Source organism: Hemiscyllium ocellatum, chromosome 20 (assembly GCF_020745735.1).
Source record: "Hemiscyllium ocellatum isolate sHemOce1 chromosome 20, sHemOce1.pat.X.cur, whole genome shotgun sequence".
NCBI lineage: Eukaryota > Metazoa > Chordata > Chondrichthyes > Orectolobiformes > Hemiscylliidae > Hemiscyllium > Hemiscyllium ocellatum.
Window position 1 is genome coordinate 13,149,784 of NC_083420.1, and position 18,404 is coordinate 13,168,187.

The 18,404-nt window shown below is 43.2% G+C and overlaps 1 protein-coding gene across 2 annotated transcripts in view; it reads right to left on the minus strand.

Annotated features, from left to right (window-relative positions):
- zc3h7a (zinc finger CCCH-type containing 7A) overlaps positions 1-16,080 on the minus strand; it is an 89,584-nt gene extending 73,504 nt beyond the window's left edge. For both annotated transcript variants that reach the window (XM_060840513.1, XM_060840512.1), the window contains exon 1: positions 15,908-16,080. The gene's annotated coding sequence lies outside the window, so the exon portion shown is untranslated. The remainder of the gene's footprint in view (positions 1-15,907) is intronic.
- Between the last annotated feature and the right edge of the window lie 2,324 nt (positions 16,081-18,404).

Sequence of the window (18,404 nt, forward strand, 5' to 3'; positions counted from 1 at the left end):
GAACACAGCAAATTACGTCTGCCTTGAAAATCAGAACGCATTAGGGTCCATATTGCTTACCAGTTGAATTTCATCTGGAAATTTGTTACGGACCAGACCAGTTTCCCTCAAAATATTTTAACTGTAAAACTGATACAATAACTATTATTAATTAACTGTTCCAATTTTGTAATATCCCATAAATACACCCCTTGGCAAAAAGGCAAATTCAGACACAGATTTTCAAATGAGGTTCTCCAACCCAGGAGGAAAAAACCTTCACGAGAAAATTCAGAGAAGGGAGCAGCTAGGATACATTTATCGAAGTTTCCAACTCTGTTGAGACCCCAACAGCTTCTGATGTTACTGTTAAACCAAAACCCAGACATCCTGATCTGAGGGAGCTAGCCACATCCATTCAGGCAATTTAGTAAAATCCAAGGCCTCCCAAGCTGTTTACTCAAGAGGTCTTCACTAGACAGCTTTCAACTTCTGCCTCATAACCTCTCTTCAAAACAAAACCAGGTCAAAATGACCTCTTACAGACACAGCATCATTATACCAAAGTTAAATGGGGGTCCGTTCAGTTATCAGACCATTCACATGCCTCAAATGCATGTAATTATATTCTTGTATAAGTAAGAGATTCCTTTGGTTTGCTTGTTGGTTAGAGTTAAGCACCAATGTTTGTTTGTTTTCTTCATATGCTACTGCACAGAACCAAACTGTGTTTGTGACTGTGTGTAACTATACATTACATAAATAAGGAAAGATATCTTTTATGAATAAAGTATATTTTTGAAATTAAAAATTAGTTGTGCTGGCTCTTTGTAGGAGCAACCTGCCTAGTGCCACTCCCCATCCACCTCCCTACAGCCTTGCACATTCATTCTTCCTTCCCAGTTGCAATCCAATTCGCTCTTGAATTCAGAAGCACTAAAAGAAAAGCATTTATTTCCCCATTAAAAAAAGCATAACACAGAAGCACTGCAAGTAATAGAGGCGCAATGCAAGGCAATCATTTCAATCTCCACCTATCACTTTGATCAAAGTGCCTATTACTTGCAACAACGTAATAATCTCACTTGGACGCCACTTGGTTGGTGGTGTCTAAAGTGGAGAGCTTATCACAGCTATGTGCCCTTTTAAGGTTGGGCACCCAGTTTGGACCATACCTGAATACTCAATATTTGGCAACAAAATAGGAATTAGTCCATTCGCCAGAAATGACTTGGGCTCATATGAATCTGCAAAGAGAAAGAGGGATCAAAAGCTTTTAAACTTTACTGCTGAGCCAATGTCACCATATTCCTAGCTGAATCAAAGATAGGTTTTATTTGGAATTCAAGTTTGTGCTATTACTATCATTAGGAAATGCTTCAAATCCATTTCTAACTGCATTTCCAGCACTATAGCAGCATTCAAATGGAATAACACACAAAATATATGAGAAATGTATGTAATCATTTGAAGAACTGGACTTGTAACAGACGTCTGAATGCTCTCTGTGACCATTTGATAACATTTAGCACTAACAGGTTGAAATCCACAACTTAATATATTTTGCCCATCCTTCAACTCATAACTTACAAAAGCAAAAAGCAACAGAAATCCTCATGTACTACAATGCATTTCTGGACTGGTCAGTAATAAAGTAATATTCTACATACAAGGGCATGCAATCAACAAAACCAAACAAACAACTGAAATTTGTGCATGAATTAAAGCTAGATCAAGAAGCCACAAGAGATAATGAAAATATTACTGCATTATAGAACCATGAAGCACGGGAAACAGACCCTTCAATCCAACCAGTCCATGCTGACCATAATCTCCTACCTGCCTGCACTTGGTCCATATCCCTCCAAACGTTTCTTTTCCATAAACCTATCAAAATATGTTTTAAATCTCACCAATACACTTTCCTCCACCTTTTTCTGGATGTCCTGTCTGCTGTACAGATGTTCCTTTCACATGGAAGCACTGCATATAGTCAAATTAGTATTTTCCACCAATTTAAAAATAAACTTGATTTAGAAGCCACATAATATTATTAGAAGTAGGGGTCTTTTGTTGGCCTACATTCTGCAGTAGGAAATTACTGATTTTCTTTTTAAAAAAGAGCTCAGTATCAATTCTACAAATGTTGCACAAAGTAGAAGACATCCTGGTTCTCTGCTAACATCTCTCTGCAGCAGGTTAAAGACAACAATGACCGTGATTGCCAGTAGAAACGATGATTAAATTGACAGCAATGGCAAATGCACTGATAAATTGAGACAAACTGTACATTTACTCAGTCTGTACTCTTTATATTCACAACTAGGAACTTTAACAGCTGCTTAATGTGGCTTTTCAGAACTAAGCCACTAGTACTTAACTTTGGTCTCAGGAAGAGGCCCCAATCAAAACAAATAATCACACAAATAGAAAAGCAAAATACTCACACGAGACTGGAAATATACACAAGAATGGTAAAAATATGCAGCAGGGATAGACAACATACGTTGAGACAGCGTTAACATTTCAGGTTGCAGTGATTCTTTACGAGGTATTTTGATGAACGATCATAGAGATGTACAGCATGGAAACAGACCCTTCGGTCCAACCAGTCCATGCCTACCAGATATCCCAACCCATTCTAATCCCACCTGCCAGCACCCAGCCCATATCCCTCCAAACCCTTCCTATTCATATACCCGTCCAAATGTCTCTTAAATGTTACAATTGTACCACCCTCTACCACTTCCTCTGGCAGCTCATTCTATACATGTACGACCCTCTGCGTGAAAAAGTTGCTCCTTAGGTCTCTTTTCAAATGCTAATAAATAAGCCCATACACCTGGGACTTTCATAGAACATAGAAAATAGAGCGTTACAGCGCAGTACAGGCTCTCAATGTTGCGCCGACCTGTAAAATTAATCAGATGCCCAACTAACCCAAACTGTTCCATTATTATCCATATGTCCAATGCCCATTTAAATGCCCTTAACATCAGCAAGTATAGCACTGTTGCGGGCAGGTCGTTCCATGCCCCTACTACTCTGAGTAAAGAAACTACTCCTAATATCAGTTCTAAATCTATCATCCCTCAATTTAAAGTTATGTTCCCTCGTGTTAGCCTTCACTATCCGAGGAAAAAGGCACTCACTGACCACCCTACCTAACCTTCTGATTATCCCATACATCTCGATTAAGTCACCTCTCAACCTTCTTCTCTCCAAAAAAAAAACAGCCTCAGTTCCCTCAGCCTTTCCTCATAAGACCTTCCTTCCATACCAGGCAACATCCTGGTAAATCTGCTCTGAACCCTTTCCAAAGCTTCCCCATCTTTTCCATAATGCGGTGAGCAGAACTATATGCAACACTCCTGGTGCACCTTACACTCTTGTACAGCTGAAGCATAACCTCATGGCTCTGAAACTCAATCCCCCACCAATAAACGCCAATACACCGTATGCCTTCTTAACAACCCTATCAACCTGGGTGGCAACCTTCAGGGATTAGGCACCGAGACACCGAGATCTCTCTGCTCATCTACACTGCCAAGAATTTTACCATTAGCCCAGTACTCTGCATTCCTGTTATTTCTTCCAAAATGAACTACATCACACTTTTCCGCATTAAACTCCATTTGCCACTTCGCAGCCCAGCTCTGCATCTTATCTAAGTCTCTCTGTAACCCGCAACATTCTTCGGCATTATCCACAACTCTGCCTACCTTTGTGTCATCGGCAAATTTACTAACCCATCCTTCTATGCCCATCTTCAGATTATTTATAAAAATGACACACAGCATGCTTTTACTCCCCTTATGAGGGCTCCTATGGTGCATTGATAACAGCTCTAATTCTGTCCAGGAGGAGCTCAAGTCTCACTTGTACCCAGGCCTCCTGGTCCAGTGGTATATTACCTATGAGAGTCAGTTGGCTGATTTGCAATGTAGAATGGTACCAAAAACATAAATTGAATTCCCACACAGACTGAGCGTACCATCAAAGGATTAATTTTCTCAACCACTCCCCTCACCTTGTGGGCGGCACGGTGGCTCAGTGGTTAGCACTGCTGCCTCACAGCGCCTGAGACCCAGGTTCAATTCCCGACTCAAGCGACAGACTGTGTGGAGTTTGCACGTTCTCCCCGTGTCTGCGTGGGTTTCCTCCGGGTGCTCCGGTTTCCTCCGACAGTCCAAAGATGTGCGGATCAGGTGAATTGGCCATGCTAAATTGCCCGTAGTGTTAGGTAAGGGGTAAATGTAGGGGAATGGGTGGGTTGCGCTTCGGCGGGTCGGTGTGGACTTGTTGGGCCGAAGGGCCTGTTTCCATACTGTAAATCTAATCTAATCTAATCTAATCTAATCACCTTGAACACGGTGGCCCTCTGTTTTTAAACTAGTCATCTCTCTCTAATGAGAGAGCAGCCCTATGGTCTGGTAAGACTATGGCAACTTTACCTTTATGTTATAACACTTCTGAACAGACTGATTATTAAACATCTTCTTTTACTTCTGTCCATTTTAAAGAAAACTGGATTTTCACTTTCTCCAACCAAGGATGTTGCCGATTATCATAATGGGAACCTCTAATTAAACCCACAGAAGAAAACAACTGGGTCAAAATAGTGCAGTTTTACTATGCTCTTACATACATTATGATAAATCTCAAAATTATCCTACTGCCCTTGTAATGAGCTGAAGAGTGTTAGGGATCTGTCTACAAGCAATTGGCTGTGATGCCACCTTCTCAAGGATACTTAGGGACAGGTAACAAATTCTAGCACAGCCAGTGATGCTTACATTCTGGCACATTATAAAAAAGAAAATACCGATGTACCATCCACCTTCATGGGGTAAGTGAGATGACCAGCAAACTATGACGTGATGTGTTGTGCTGTGTAAATAACATCATGAAAAAGTAGGTGGAAATAATTAACGTTCATTTCACATGACATTATTACTGAATCACAGAATGGCTGCAGTGCAGGATCAGCCCATCGTGTTTGTACCAGCTCTCTGAATGAGCAAATCACTCAGTGCCATTCTCTTGCCTTGGCTCCATAACCCTGCACATTCTTCCTTTTTAGATAGCAGTCCAACTCCCTTTTGAAGGTTTCAATTGAGCCTGTGCCCACCAAAATCTCAGGCAAAATATTTCAGACTTAAATACTGAAAAAGTTTACAAGTTATTCCTGGTCACTTTTGCTACTTTCTCCAATTACTTTAATCTATGTCTTCTCAGTCCCCATCATTTTATTAGTTGTGTAAGATGCCTTGGGACATTCTGAATAACATTTTCCATTTTTCTTCTTAAAGAAGCGTTTGTTTGTAATATTAAGCTCCATTCTTGTGCTAGGTTTTGGCAGCTTGTTCTGTGCAAACATTTATTAGTATAGTAAAAATAGAGCTGGAAAGGAAAATTTAATGCAAACAATTTAGGGTATATTCAAAATCATGCCCTCAGTCTGCAAGAAAGGTCACTGATCTACTCTAACATTCAATTCCTTTAATCCATGCTTTCAACCCAAAAGGAAAAAGAATACTTTATAGTATTTCTTTCCAAAGCAATAGGACAGTCAATAAATGATCAAAGTTATAAATCCTTGTAAGGCCAAAACAATGGCAAATGGAATATTTAACAACTGTGAAAGGTACTGAGTGATGTTAAAACCTCAGTTATGGGAATAGCAGACAGGTTGAGCATTTAGAATATTTGTTAGGGCCTGGTCTGAACAACCGTATTAATTTAAAGAATATAAGGCATGCAACAGCCAAGGGAAAGAAAATAAGCAGCAGGACTTCAGGATTAAACTGAAAGCACCAAAACAAACTTTGCTGTATAAACATGAACAGAACTAAGTCAAGCAACTATAACGAAATAGGTACATCAGAAAGATAATGATTCTAAATATTATAAGGTTTTATATTAAAGACAATCAACAGACTTAGAGTCATAGAGATGTATAGCACGGAACCAGACCCTTCGGCCCAACTCATCCATGCCAACCAGATATTCTAACCAAATCTAGTCCCATTTGCCAGCACTTGGCCCATTTACCTGTAAACCCTCCCTATTTAACTGGTGTAATCGTCCCAGCCTCCACCACTTCGTCTGGCAGCTCATTCCATAAACACACCACCCTCTGCATGACAACATTGCCCTTAGGTCCCTTTTATATCTTTCCCCTCTCACCCTAAACCTATGCCCTCTAGTTCTGGACTCCCCTCAGACTTGACCCAGCTTAGTCTTTTTCAATGTGGCGTTCACTCCAACAAGCTTTTAAAACATAAAGTTCCTTTTCATTCTGGCCAGGCTGATCATAGTTCAGATCTATAGTACATCCCGTAAGTGTTTAAAGTCTGGTTGAAGATTTGTAGCTCGGGTGTCCGTTGTTGTGGTTCTGTTCGCCGAGCTGGAAGTTTTTGCTGCAAACGTTTCGTTCCCTGGCTAGGGAACATCATCAGTGCTATTGGAACCTCCTGTGAAGCGCTGCTTTGATGTTTCTTCTGGTATTTATAGTAGTATAAATTTACCACTATAAATACCGGAAGAAACATCAAAGCAGCGCTTCACAGGAGGCTCCAATAGCACTGATGATGTTCCCGAGCCAGGGAACGAAACATTTGCAGCAAAAACTTCCAGCTCGGCGAACAGAACCACAACATAGTACATCCCACCAATATAATCTCCTGGTTCAAGTATAGGCATCACTTACAGATACATGCTTTGACCCACCAGACACACAGACACTGCCCTGACATCTATTCTGAAGATGGACTTCACCTCTTTTCATTGAGCTATTTTTTATCATGCAAGTTTGATGGAACTCATACTCTGTTGAAACATTTAACTGCAGTCTTTGGTTAAACAAAGCAGACTGGATGTTTGCAGTCTTCAGGTCAGCTCTCTTCTCACTTACTTGTATTTTTTAAAACCAGAACTCACCAGTTGTTCTTTAAAGATTAATTCCAACCTCAGCAATTATCTCCATAGCAACCCAAAGGTTCCAATAGTCTCTCCGCTGACTCAAAGGTCTGGTATTATTTGTAAACACAGATATAATTTAAACGGAAAGTAAGCAACCTCGAGTCCACCATAAACTGAAACCAAAACTCTAAGACTAAATATAACACACAATAGGCAATTATAACAGAAGTAATTCAAAAGAATAGCCATAGGGGTAATTCTAATCCATTTGGTACCGCGAGGTTATGTAGTTTCAGTGATATGAGTATCTTTAAACCTTTCCTTCTAAATAACTCTAAATAAAACCTCAATCAACTTGCATGGAATCACAAAAGTGCAGGTCCAAGGCAGAAAAATTAGGCATCTCTTTCGCTGGCAGGAGGACAGTAAAAATCAGAACTCTCAAGCCTAAAATATTCAGACCAGTAACGTTTTCTCTGAGTCAATGAACTGGGCCGTCTTCATTTCACTTGTCCCTTCAAAGCCAGAACCACCCGAAAAGTTCAGCTCAGAATTATAACAACATACCATTTTCAGCCCTTTCTTGTTCATCCTCATGCTGCCCACAGGAGGTACTGTGTGCAAACAATGATACAATTTTCATTTCTCTACTAAAATAAAACAAATGACAGCAAATGCTGGAGACCTGAAACAAACAAACACAGAAATTGATGGAGAAACTCAACAAGTCTGTTCTGAAGATGGCTCACTAGACTCAAAATGTTAACTCGACTGATTGGGCTGAAGGGCCTGTTTCCACAGTGTAGGGAATCTAATCTAAATCTAAATACTGTCAGCCTTGCTGAATTTCCACAGTAATTTCTGCGCTTTTTTGTTTCACATGTATGCTGATGACATCTAGTTCTACTTCTCCACAAATTATCATTTACTATAAAGAAACAAACAATGGAGTGACTGCATTTAAGTAACGAGAGCACATTTAAAGTGTACAATCTGGTCACAAAGTCTGGGGAAGCTTGTTGTGCAGAAGTGGTTGCTGAACTTCGAACAGCAAAATATTACAATTAGTGGAAATACTCGGCAGGTCAGAATGCAGCCTAGAGAGAAACAGAGTTAACAGAGCTGAATTGTGATTACTAGACAATTGGTAGACAGAAGTAAATGCAGAGAAGCGTGAAATGTTTCATTTTGGTAGGAACGTCATGGAGAGACATGCAAAGTAAAGGGTATGATTCAACCGAAGGGTCTGTTTCCATGCTGTACATCTCTATGACTCTATAAAAGGAAATGCAGGTGCAAGGGTCCTAGATGTATAAATGCACAAGTAATTGAAAGTGGTAGGACAGATTGAGAACAGTTAATACAGCATACCATATCCTAGGTCTTATTAATTGAGATAAAGATTACAAAAACTGGTGGTTATGTCAAATTTGTATAAAATCTGGTTCAATCTCAACTGGTGTACTATGACCAAGTGCTGGGTGTCATGCTTTAGGAAAATGTGAAGATATTAGAAAGAATGCTGAAAACATTCACAAGAATGGTTCCAGGGATGAGAAATGTCATTTGCGAGGTTTAGACTGTGTTCCCTGCAGAGGAGAAAGTTTCCAGAGGCTGGATTTGTCATACAAAATAATGATGAGTCTACACAAAGTAAATTGGAAAAACAACTGGAAGGATCAAGAATAGGATGGTACAGATGAAATATTATTGGCAAAGGAAGCAATGGTAACTTGAGGAAAAACATATTCATGTACTGAGTGGTTTGAGATTTGCCTGAGAGTGTGGTAAACGTAGGTTCAATTGAGGCATTTGAGAAGGAACTGGATTATTCTCTGAAAGAATTAATGTGCTATACTACAGAAGTGGCACTAGGTCATCTTTCTCATTTCAAAAGCTAACACAGGATTGACACAGCAATGGAATCCTTCTGTACCATAACCAATCTATGATTATCACATTGACTACAGTCTGGTTGAAGATTTGTAGCTCGGGTGTCCGTTGTTGTGGTTCTGTTCGCCGAGCTGGAAGTTTTTGCTGCAAACGTTTCGTTCCCTGGCTAGGGAACATCATCAGTGCTATTGGAGCCTCCCGTGAAGGAGCCTCCTGTGTACACTGACTACATTTTGTAAGCACAGGTACTTCCATGACTTTGATGTGCTTTGGGACATATCAAGGATATGAATGTTCTGTGGTGTTAGTCTGGGGTCAATGGCAGCTGTCTTCTCAGAGTCAGAAAGCTATGGGTTCAATTTCCATACAACACAGAGAGTGGGATGACAGCAGGGAGGTGCACCACTGCCAAGGACACAGTCTTTCAGAGCAGATAAAATAGTGATTATATGCCCTCGCAGATGGTCACAAAAGATCTGTGATCACTAATGGAAATACAGCGACATTCTTTTAGATTCCAACATTTTATCCTCATTACTATAACTAAATATCCAAACCTTAATTTCTCTGTTTCCTTAAATTATGCGTGACTAACAGCAAAGATTTTTGGAAGGTGGGGACCATTACACATACTATAAAAATGATTTTTTAAAAACAATCATTGAAATTAATGGGTTGAAATGACTAATATTCAATATGAAATATCTGAATAAATGCAAGTAAATAAAAGCAGCAGTCCTTCAAGCATGCTTTACCATTCAATGAGATAATGGCTGACCTTTTAGCTCATCATCATTTCCCTTGATGTTGTTAATATGCAGAAATCTATCAATCTCAGTTTTGAACATACTCAATGACTGAACCTCCCCAACCCTCTGGGACAGAGAATGCCAAAAATTCACCACACTCTGGTGAAGTCTTCCTCATCTCATTCCTAAATAACCTGACCTTTATTAATCTTGCACACCCTCAGCCAGAGGAAACATTGTTCTTGCATCTATTCTATACAGTCCTATAAGAATCTTGGACATTTAAATGAGATATCACTACTCATTTTTCGAAACATTAGAGAATATGAGTCTAGTTTTTAATTTTTCCTCAGAGGACAATCCCTGAGTCCCAGGAATTAGTTAGGTGAACTTTCATTGTACTCCCTCTATGGCAAGCATACCTTTCTGCAGATATGTTTACCAAAACTACACAAAGATACTCCAGGTGTGGGCTTACCAAGGCTCCATATAATTGGAGTAAGGCACCTTTACTCCTATACGTAAATCCTGTTGTAGGCCAAAAAACTAACTGCCTTGTTTACTGCTTGTGGTACATCCATGTGAACATCCAGTGACTCATGAACAAGGTCACCAATTCCCTTCGAGGTTCAACGTGTCCTAGACTCTTACCATTTAAGAAATATTCTGAATTTCTGTTTTTCCTACCAATGTGCCTAACCTCTCAATTCTCCACATTGTATTCCAATTTCCCCCACATATTTAACCTCTCCAAATCATTGAGGCGTCTTTGCATCCTCCTCACAATTCTCAAAACTAGCAAAGCTTCTCAGTGTCATCTGAAAACTTGGAAATATTACTTTTAATCCCAATATCCAAGTCATTAATATAGATTCAGAATAGCTGGGGTTAATTCTTGTGGTACCTCAACTGTTTTGCCTACCAACCTGAAAATGGTCCATTTATTCCTAATCTCTCTGTTCTGTCCATTAATCAGCTATCAATCCATATCAGTGTAGTGGTATATGAACAGGAAAGGTTTCAGAGGGATATGGGCCAAGTGCTGGCAAATGAGACTAGATAAGTTTAGGATATCTGATCAGCATGGACGAGTTGGACTCGAGGGTCTGTTTCTGTGCTGTTCATTTCTATGACTCCACACAAAAAAAAATTGCACCCGATCCCACATTAATGCATCTCTCAGTAAAAGCACACAGCACACAGAGTGATATCAACCCATTTCAATTACTCTCTGACTCCAACCAGAAGCTTACTACACAGATAGACATGCAATAGGTTGCTCTACCAAATGACTCAGTGAATAAAGGCACATACCAGAGTCAGAGGCCATCTAAGTTTATTCTGTCATGTGTCAATCTGTGGTAGGTTAGCAAATAACAAAACACAACTGCCTAATGCATCTTAAGGGAGGAAAAGGGCAAATTCATCAAAGCTTTCCTCCTTGATTGCTATCCAGTTACCGCATTGAAAATGCATGTTCACTGAATGCCAAACAAATGCGGAACAGAACTCAACTACTATGACAGCCAAATAGTCTGCGATTACGAACTGCCTTGGTTCACACAGAGACGACTTGAGCAACTTACTGAAGGCATCCCACTCCCTTTATTCTGAGAATGTCCTCTATGCAGGTTTTAATATTAAAAAACAGAAAACAGAAAAAGGAAACTTGAATTTTTATACATCAAGCTTACCTTGAACTCTACAGAGTAAGGAAACCAATACAAATATATTTAACGTTTCCAATCACAGTTTAATCTTGATTACCATTCTCAAAGAAAGCATATATTTTAGAACAGGTGCTGTAACCAGTAGTATCAAGTCACCATTGTACAGCTGTACATCTTGCATGCCCCTGAGGTTTCTGTGTACTTCCATTTCTGGCTCCTTCGGCAGCTCTGATATTGCTTGTTATTGTCAGCCATTCGTTTAGCTGCCAAAGTTCTAAGGTTTGGAATTTCCACCCTAAACTGCTCTACCTCCATTTCCTCTTTCAGGAAGCTCTTTAAAAGTTGTGTGTCCTAATACCCCATAATGTGGCTCAGTGTGCCTGATAACTGCACTGTGAAGTGGGCAACGTGACAACGTTAAACAAAACATAAATGCAAGTTGTTGTATAAACAAGTGCTCAAAATACACACGGTAGGAGAATTTACCCCCCTCGAATAGCGCACAAAATAAATTACAGAAGTGATGACGGAGCAAAGAAAGGTTCGCTCACATGAGAAAGACAGAAACTGTGAGGAACTGCCCTTCCAATCACATGTTCTGTCTTTGCTATTCTTACTCTTCATTATGAAACAGAATCAGTGCTTTGAGGAGGATCAAGGCCAAGAGGAAAATAGTGACGAGGGAGAAACTGCTGACTGCCTGGAGAGAAGTAACCGGGGTCAGTGAGTGACCCAGGAGAGGAGTGGCTGGGGTCATTGAGTGACCCGGGGGAGGACCGGCTGGGATCAGCGAGTGACCCGAGGGAGGAGGGGCTGGGGTCAGTGAGTGACCTGGTGGAGGAGGGGCCGGGGTCAGTGAGTGACCCAGGGGAGGAGGGGCTGGGGTCATTGAGTGACCCGGGGGAGGACCGGCTAGGATCAGCGAGTGACCCGAGGGAGGAGGGGCTGGGGTCAGTGAGTGACCTGGTGGAGGAGGGGCCGGGGTCAGTGAGTGACCCAGGGGAGGAGGGGCTGGGGTCAGTGAGTGACCTGGTGGAGGAGGGGCCGGGGTCAGTTAGTGATCTGGGAGAGGAGCGGCCAGAGTCAGTGAGTGACCTGGGGGAGGAGTGGCCGGGGTCAGTGAGTGACCTGGGGGAGGAGCGGCTGGGGTCAGTGAGTGACCCGGGGGAGGAGCGGCTGGGGTCAGTGAGTGACCCGGGGGAGGAGTGGCCAGGGTTAGTGACCCGGAGGTGGGGGGGGAGGGCTCGGGTCAGTGAATGACCCGGAGGAGGTGTGGCCGGGGTCAGAGTGACCCGGGAGAGGAGAGGCCGTGGTCAGTGAATGACCCGGGGGGAGGAGGGGCTGGGATCCGTGAGTGTTACGGGGAGGAGCGGCCGGGGTCAGAGTGTCCTTGGGGTGGGGCATCCAGAGTCAGTGAGTGTCCCAGGGAGGGGGGTCAGTGAGATAGGCTCAGACTGCAAGATGTAGTGGGTGGATCCTCAAGTCATATAAAACTGTACATAAGAATCAGGTCTCTCACTTTGAGACAGTCGAGCAATTGACTTCATTTTCAGAACTTCAACTTTTAACTTCAGAACCAGCTGAAATCAAATATTTTTGAGATAGTCACCTTAACGACCTGAATCATAATTGTCATTATTATTGTTTCCTTATGACTATACTAGTGACCTAATAGTCATGTGCAAAAATAAAGGACCTTTTGCACCATCACTGGTTGGAAGCAGTTGAGTTTGATGTCATCTTTTTCATACATCTACAAAATTCATGAGCCAGGGGAGTTCTTTTGCACTTGCCTCACATTTCAAGGGCTAGCTCTCTCACTTTAAAAGTATTTCATGGCTGCAAAGCAGTTTGGGAAATCCTGAGATCACAAAAGGCACTACATTAATGTATGAACCAAAATATTGTTAGAAGGGCTAAAATGACCATTGTGATTAAGAACAATATTTGTACCAAACTAGTATATTATGGAGATGTTCAGGAGAGGGTACTGATACAAACCATCATTAACAAATCATCAATTTGATTTGATTTAGTATTTTCACATGTACCAAGGTTTTGCATGCAGTATAGGCAGATCATAGTGTGTTAGGGTAATAGAACATAGCAAAGAATACAAGTTACAGATGCAGAGAAGGTACACAAAAAGCAAGATCAACATTAAACTTAAATGCCTTGCCTACAACAATAGGAGACTTGCCAACTTTAGGGGCATTTAAATGGTCATTGGATAAACAGATGGATAATAATGGAAGTGTAGGTTAGATGGGCTTCACAGGTTGATGCAATATTGACGGCTGAAGGGCCTGTACTGCGCTGTAATGTTCTATGAAGCAACATTGATTCATAAAACATCAATGAACAGCTTTTTCAAAAGAAAGGTCTGTTGTGCCTGCACCTTCTGGAATGTCTGCTCAAGATTAACAGATGGCTATACCGAACTTTTTCTTAAGGGAATACTGGCATGGTAGAGTCCAATATTGTCCAGAATAGCTTTGGAATACACAAAAGGTGGCAAAGTGGGTGTCAGTGCAGCTCTCAGCTGCTGAGCAAGAGGAAGAGGAAGGTGGGGGTTTGAAAGAGGGGTGTGTGCACAAGGTTTCAAGTTGTATGGAATATGGATTGACTAGTTGTGTGAAAATTGTATGTGAGAAACCAAATGAATATTGTTTCCTCAATAATTTATCAGGGAAAATGCTTGAAATTCATAATGGTTGTGACATTTGCAATCAAAACCTCGTATTCAGGTTTATCCACTCAATCTGAATCACTTAATGTCAATTGGGTCAGTTAATGTTCTTCCATGAACTCATCATGGAAACAGCAACATGGGAAATTCATTGCAAATTAACAAAACAAAATAATGGCTAAGAACATGCAATCTTTGGTATTTATGCTTTGTTCCGAATAAAAAGAAACTCTTTAAAATTTCAACCCAAGTTTAGACAGGAATCGATGTAGGTTTGCTCGTTGACCTGGAAGGTTCATTTCCAGACGTTTCATCACCACACTGGGTAACATCTTCAGTGAGCCTCCAGACGAAGCACTGCTGCTGATTCCTGCTTTCTATTTACATGTTTGAAACCCAAGCATATAAATAGAAAGCAGGAATCACCAACTGTGCTTCGTCTGGAGACTCACTGAAGATGTTAGCTAGTGTGGTGATGAAGCGTCTGGAAGTGAACCTTCCTGCTCAGCGAGCAAACCTAGTGTGGAGATGATAGGTCTGAAAATCGACTTTCCAGGTCAATGAGCAAGCCTACATCCAGAACCTCAACCTGAGCTACAAATCGTCTCAAAACTCGCTAACGTTTACACAGTAATGTTTAGTCTGTGTCTACATCATCTAAAAATGAAAAAGGAACCACTAAAAATTAAAGACCTTGAGGTTATCTCACAAAGAACTCTTCATAGTAAGCGGCACGGTGGTTAGCACTGCTGCCTCACAGTGCCTGAGACCTGGGTTCAATTCCCACCTCAGGCAACGGGAGTTTGCACATTCTCCCCGTGTCTGCGTGGGTTTCCTTTGGGTGCTCTGATTTCCTCCCACAGTCCAAAAATGTGCAGGTTAGGTGAAATGGCCATGCTAAATTGCCCGTAGTGTTAGGTGTAGGGGAATGGGTCTGGGTGGGTTGCACTTCGGCGGGTCGGTGTGGACTTGTTGGGCCAAAGGGCCTGTTTCCACACTGTAATTAATCTAATAACTATTTTGAACCCTGCTTATGAGCAGATAAACACCTAACTCCAAAGGTTTCCCTTCCTGGTAGAATACTACACTAGAGAGAAAGAAACATTTGTTTTGGTCCTGGTTGTTTTTGTTCTGCAACTTTGACATATTTTGAAGCAACAACTTAAAGCTGGAACTTTGCTTTACACATTTCAGTTGAGATCCAAGATGTGCAAAAGCTACAAAAGATCAGAATCTGCCTCAAAATGTAAATTATGTCCAGTCTGAATTTCTGAGGACGCTTCTCAGGGGTGAAAGTGAATATATAAACACGGGAAGTGCCCACTGTTTGATTCTCAAGTTAAGCCCGAAGTTCTGCGTTGAAACAGCCGAGTGTCGCGGTCAGTAAACCGCAGAGTGGTTCGGTGGTCGCCGACCCCTGCTACTACAGCCCGCGGCTTTGCGGCCTGGTCGGCGCCTGACACCGAACTGCCGTCAACAAACAGCCCCTGGTACCCGAGCACAAGGCCCGGCCACGCCAAATGGAACCGGGGGAGGGGTAGAGTGGTGTCCTGTCCTCCCCCCCCCCGGGGGGGTAGGTGTAGGTGTAGGTCCCCACCACCAAACTTACGGCGTGAAGGGACCCGGCGGACAGACTGGCGACGCCGGCTGCTCCGTGCGCCCCTCCACCCCCCGCAGGAGCGGGCTCCGATCCGCCGGAGCCTCCCATCCCCCCCTCACTCCCACCGCCGAGCTGCAGGACCCCGGCCGCGGTTGCTAGGGGATTGGGGACCCCGGCCGCGGTTGCTAGGGGGTTGGGGACCCCGGCCGCGGTTGCCAGGCGCTTTTGTTCGGCGCGAGCAGCTTCGGCTAGTGCTGCTGCTGCTCCTGCAAGTTGCTCTGGGTTGCAGCTCTGGGGAAAACTTTTACTCCCGCACTATGCAAATCTAGGTGCAAAACAAAAGAGGGTAAGCGGAGATAGTTTGCTCCTTTCTTTCATAATACATATTATGCAACGCACTTACCTATCTGCTGTATTTGTTGGCGGAGTGTCTTTGTTTCTCTGCCCTCTAGTTTTTGTCAATGCGCTCCGCACTCTCTGTACACATAAACCTTATTTTCGTTTCTCTCCTGGACCAGTAACGTGTCTTTCTTATTCTTCACTGTCAGTAACAACCGCCACCTACAGAGCGATAGAGAGCTCAAATATTGCAACTAGCACTGTACACTACACTACATGGGAACTCAAGATCTGGCAGCTAACATAACACACCCCTTTGTAATTACACTACAGTCGGAAATGTATACGTGTACTCACTTTAAAACTCTAGTTTATCTCAATAGTTGCTGAAATCCCAACCAAATTTTGGCCTATATTTTCGATAAGACCTTCTCTCCTGAATTGTATCTAAAGAACGTTGTCTAAATGTATATATTTTAATTATTAAGTGTTGTTGACAGGAGTGTTGCGCCCTTGAGATGGTATTGCAAGCAACAGTTCTCCAAAAGAAGTCCCAATCTTAAAATGTTGCTCGCAGTGAATTCGTTTTCCCCTTTATAGCTGTGTGTTAAAATAATGCAAAAAAAAGTATTATTCTGCTGCCAAGGTGGAACTGAGCTTGAGCCTATTGTTTGTGTCGGGACGTTTACATTTTGGAATGTGCTAAGTGTAAAGATGCAACTCCAACAAGGATTCAGATTGTTTGGCATTGCCCAGGCAAAGTCATGTGCTTTAAGGGGAAGTGATTTTTAAGTGGCATTTCTCCAGATGAATGAACAGATATGTTTGGGCCAAGATTGCTTTTTTTTATTTCAAAAATATACTTTATTCATAAAATACTTTGATGATCTGTAAACATTCCATTTCTTTGCATACCGAAACAGAATAGTCATTCCTATTTACAGGTCTGTACGATTACATTTTTAGCTGAGGTGTCAGCAGAGTCCAAATGACTATGTGGGCCCCCTGTTCTTCTTAGACAGGCAGATGTTACACGGTGGTCTTTCCCCACCGCCCCTTGGCAGCAGCTGCCCCAAGCTTCAGTGCGTCCCTCAACACGTAGTCCTTCAGCTGGGAGATCAACAGGTTTCGGACCGCCCAGAGAGCGTCCTTCACCGAGTTGATGATTCTCCAGGCACAGTTGATGTTCGTCTCGGGGGGTGTGCGTCCCGGGGAACAGGCGGTAGAGCACGGAGTCCCGCGTCACGGCGCTGCTCGGGTCGAATCTCGACAAACACCACTGCATTCCTCTCCAGACTTCTTCTGCGTAGGCACATTCCAGAAGGAGGTGTGTGACAGTCTCATCTCCCCTGCAGCCGCTTCGAGGGCAGCGTGCGGTGCGGCAGAGAGTCCGGGCGTGCATAAAGGATCTCACAGGCAGAGCCCTTCTCACCACCAGCCAAGCCATGTCTTGGTGCTTGTTGGAAAGTTATGGCGATGAGGCATTCTGCCAAATGGCTTTGACAGTCTGCTCAGGAAAACGCTCGATAGGATCCGCCCTCTCCTTTTCCCGAAGGGTCTCAAGGACACTACGTGCTGACCACTTCCTGATGAACTTGTGGTCAAAGGTGTTTTTCTTCATGAACTTCTCCACGAAGGACAGGTGATATGGAACGGTCCAACTACTCGGAGCGTTCCGCGGCAGCGAGGCCAGGCCCATCCTTTGCAACACCGGGGACAGGTAGAACCTCAGTACGTAGTGACACTTAGATTAGATTAGATTAGACTTACAGTGTGGAAACAGGCCCTTCGGCCCAACAAGTCCACACCGACCCGCCGAAACGCAACCCACCCATACCCCTACATTTACCCCTTACCTAACACTACGGGCAATTTACCGGGGATCCACGCACAGCTTGATGCAGCCACACACAAAGGTGGCCATCAGGGTCAGGGTGGCATTGGGTGTATTTTTTTCCCCCTTTGCCCAGATCTTTGTACAGCAAGTCCCTTCGGACCCGGTCCATCTTTGACCTCCATATAAATTGGAAGATGGCCTGGGTGACTGCAGCGGCACAGGTTCTGGGAACAGGCGAGACCCGTGCCATGTATAACAGCAATGACAGTGCCTCACACCTGATGACCAGGTTTTTTCCCGCGATGGAGAGCGACTGTAGCTTCCATCTGCCCAGTTTGTGTCTCACTTTACTGATACACTCCTCCCAAGACTTGGCGCACGTCCCAGCCCCCCGAACTAAATACCCAGCACCTTCAGGTGGTCGGTCCTAATGGTGAAGGGGATCGAGGATTGGTCGGCCCAGTTTCCGAAGAGCATGGCCTTGGTTTACCTTGGCCCCCGAGGCCCGCTCGGACTGGTCACATGTGCACGAGTCTGCGAATGGACAGCGGATCCGAGCAGAAAATGGCGACATCATCCATGTACAGGGAGGCCTTAACCTGCAGGCCCAGGCTGCCAGGAATAGTCACCCCTCTCAGGCTCGCATCCTTCCTGATGGACTCGGCAAATGGCTCTATGCAGCACGCAACAAGACAGGAGAGAGAGGGCAGCCCTTCCTGACTCC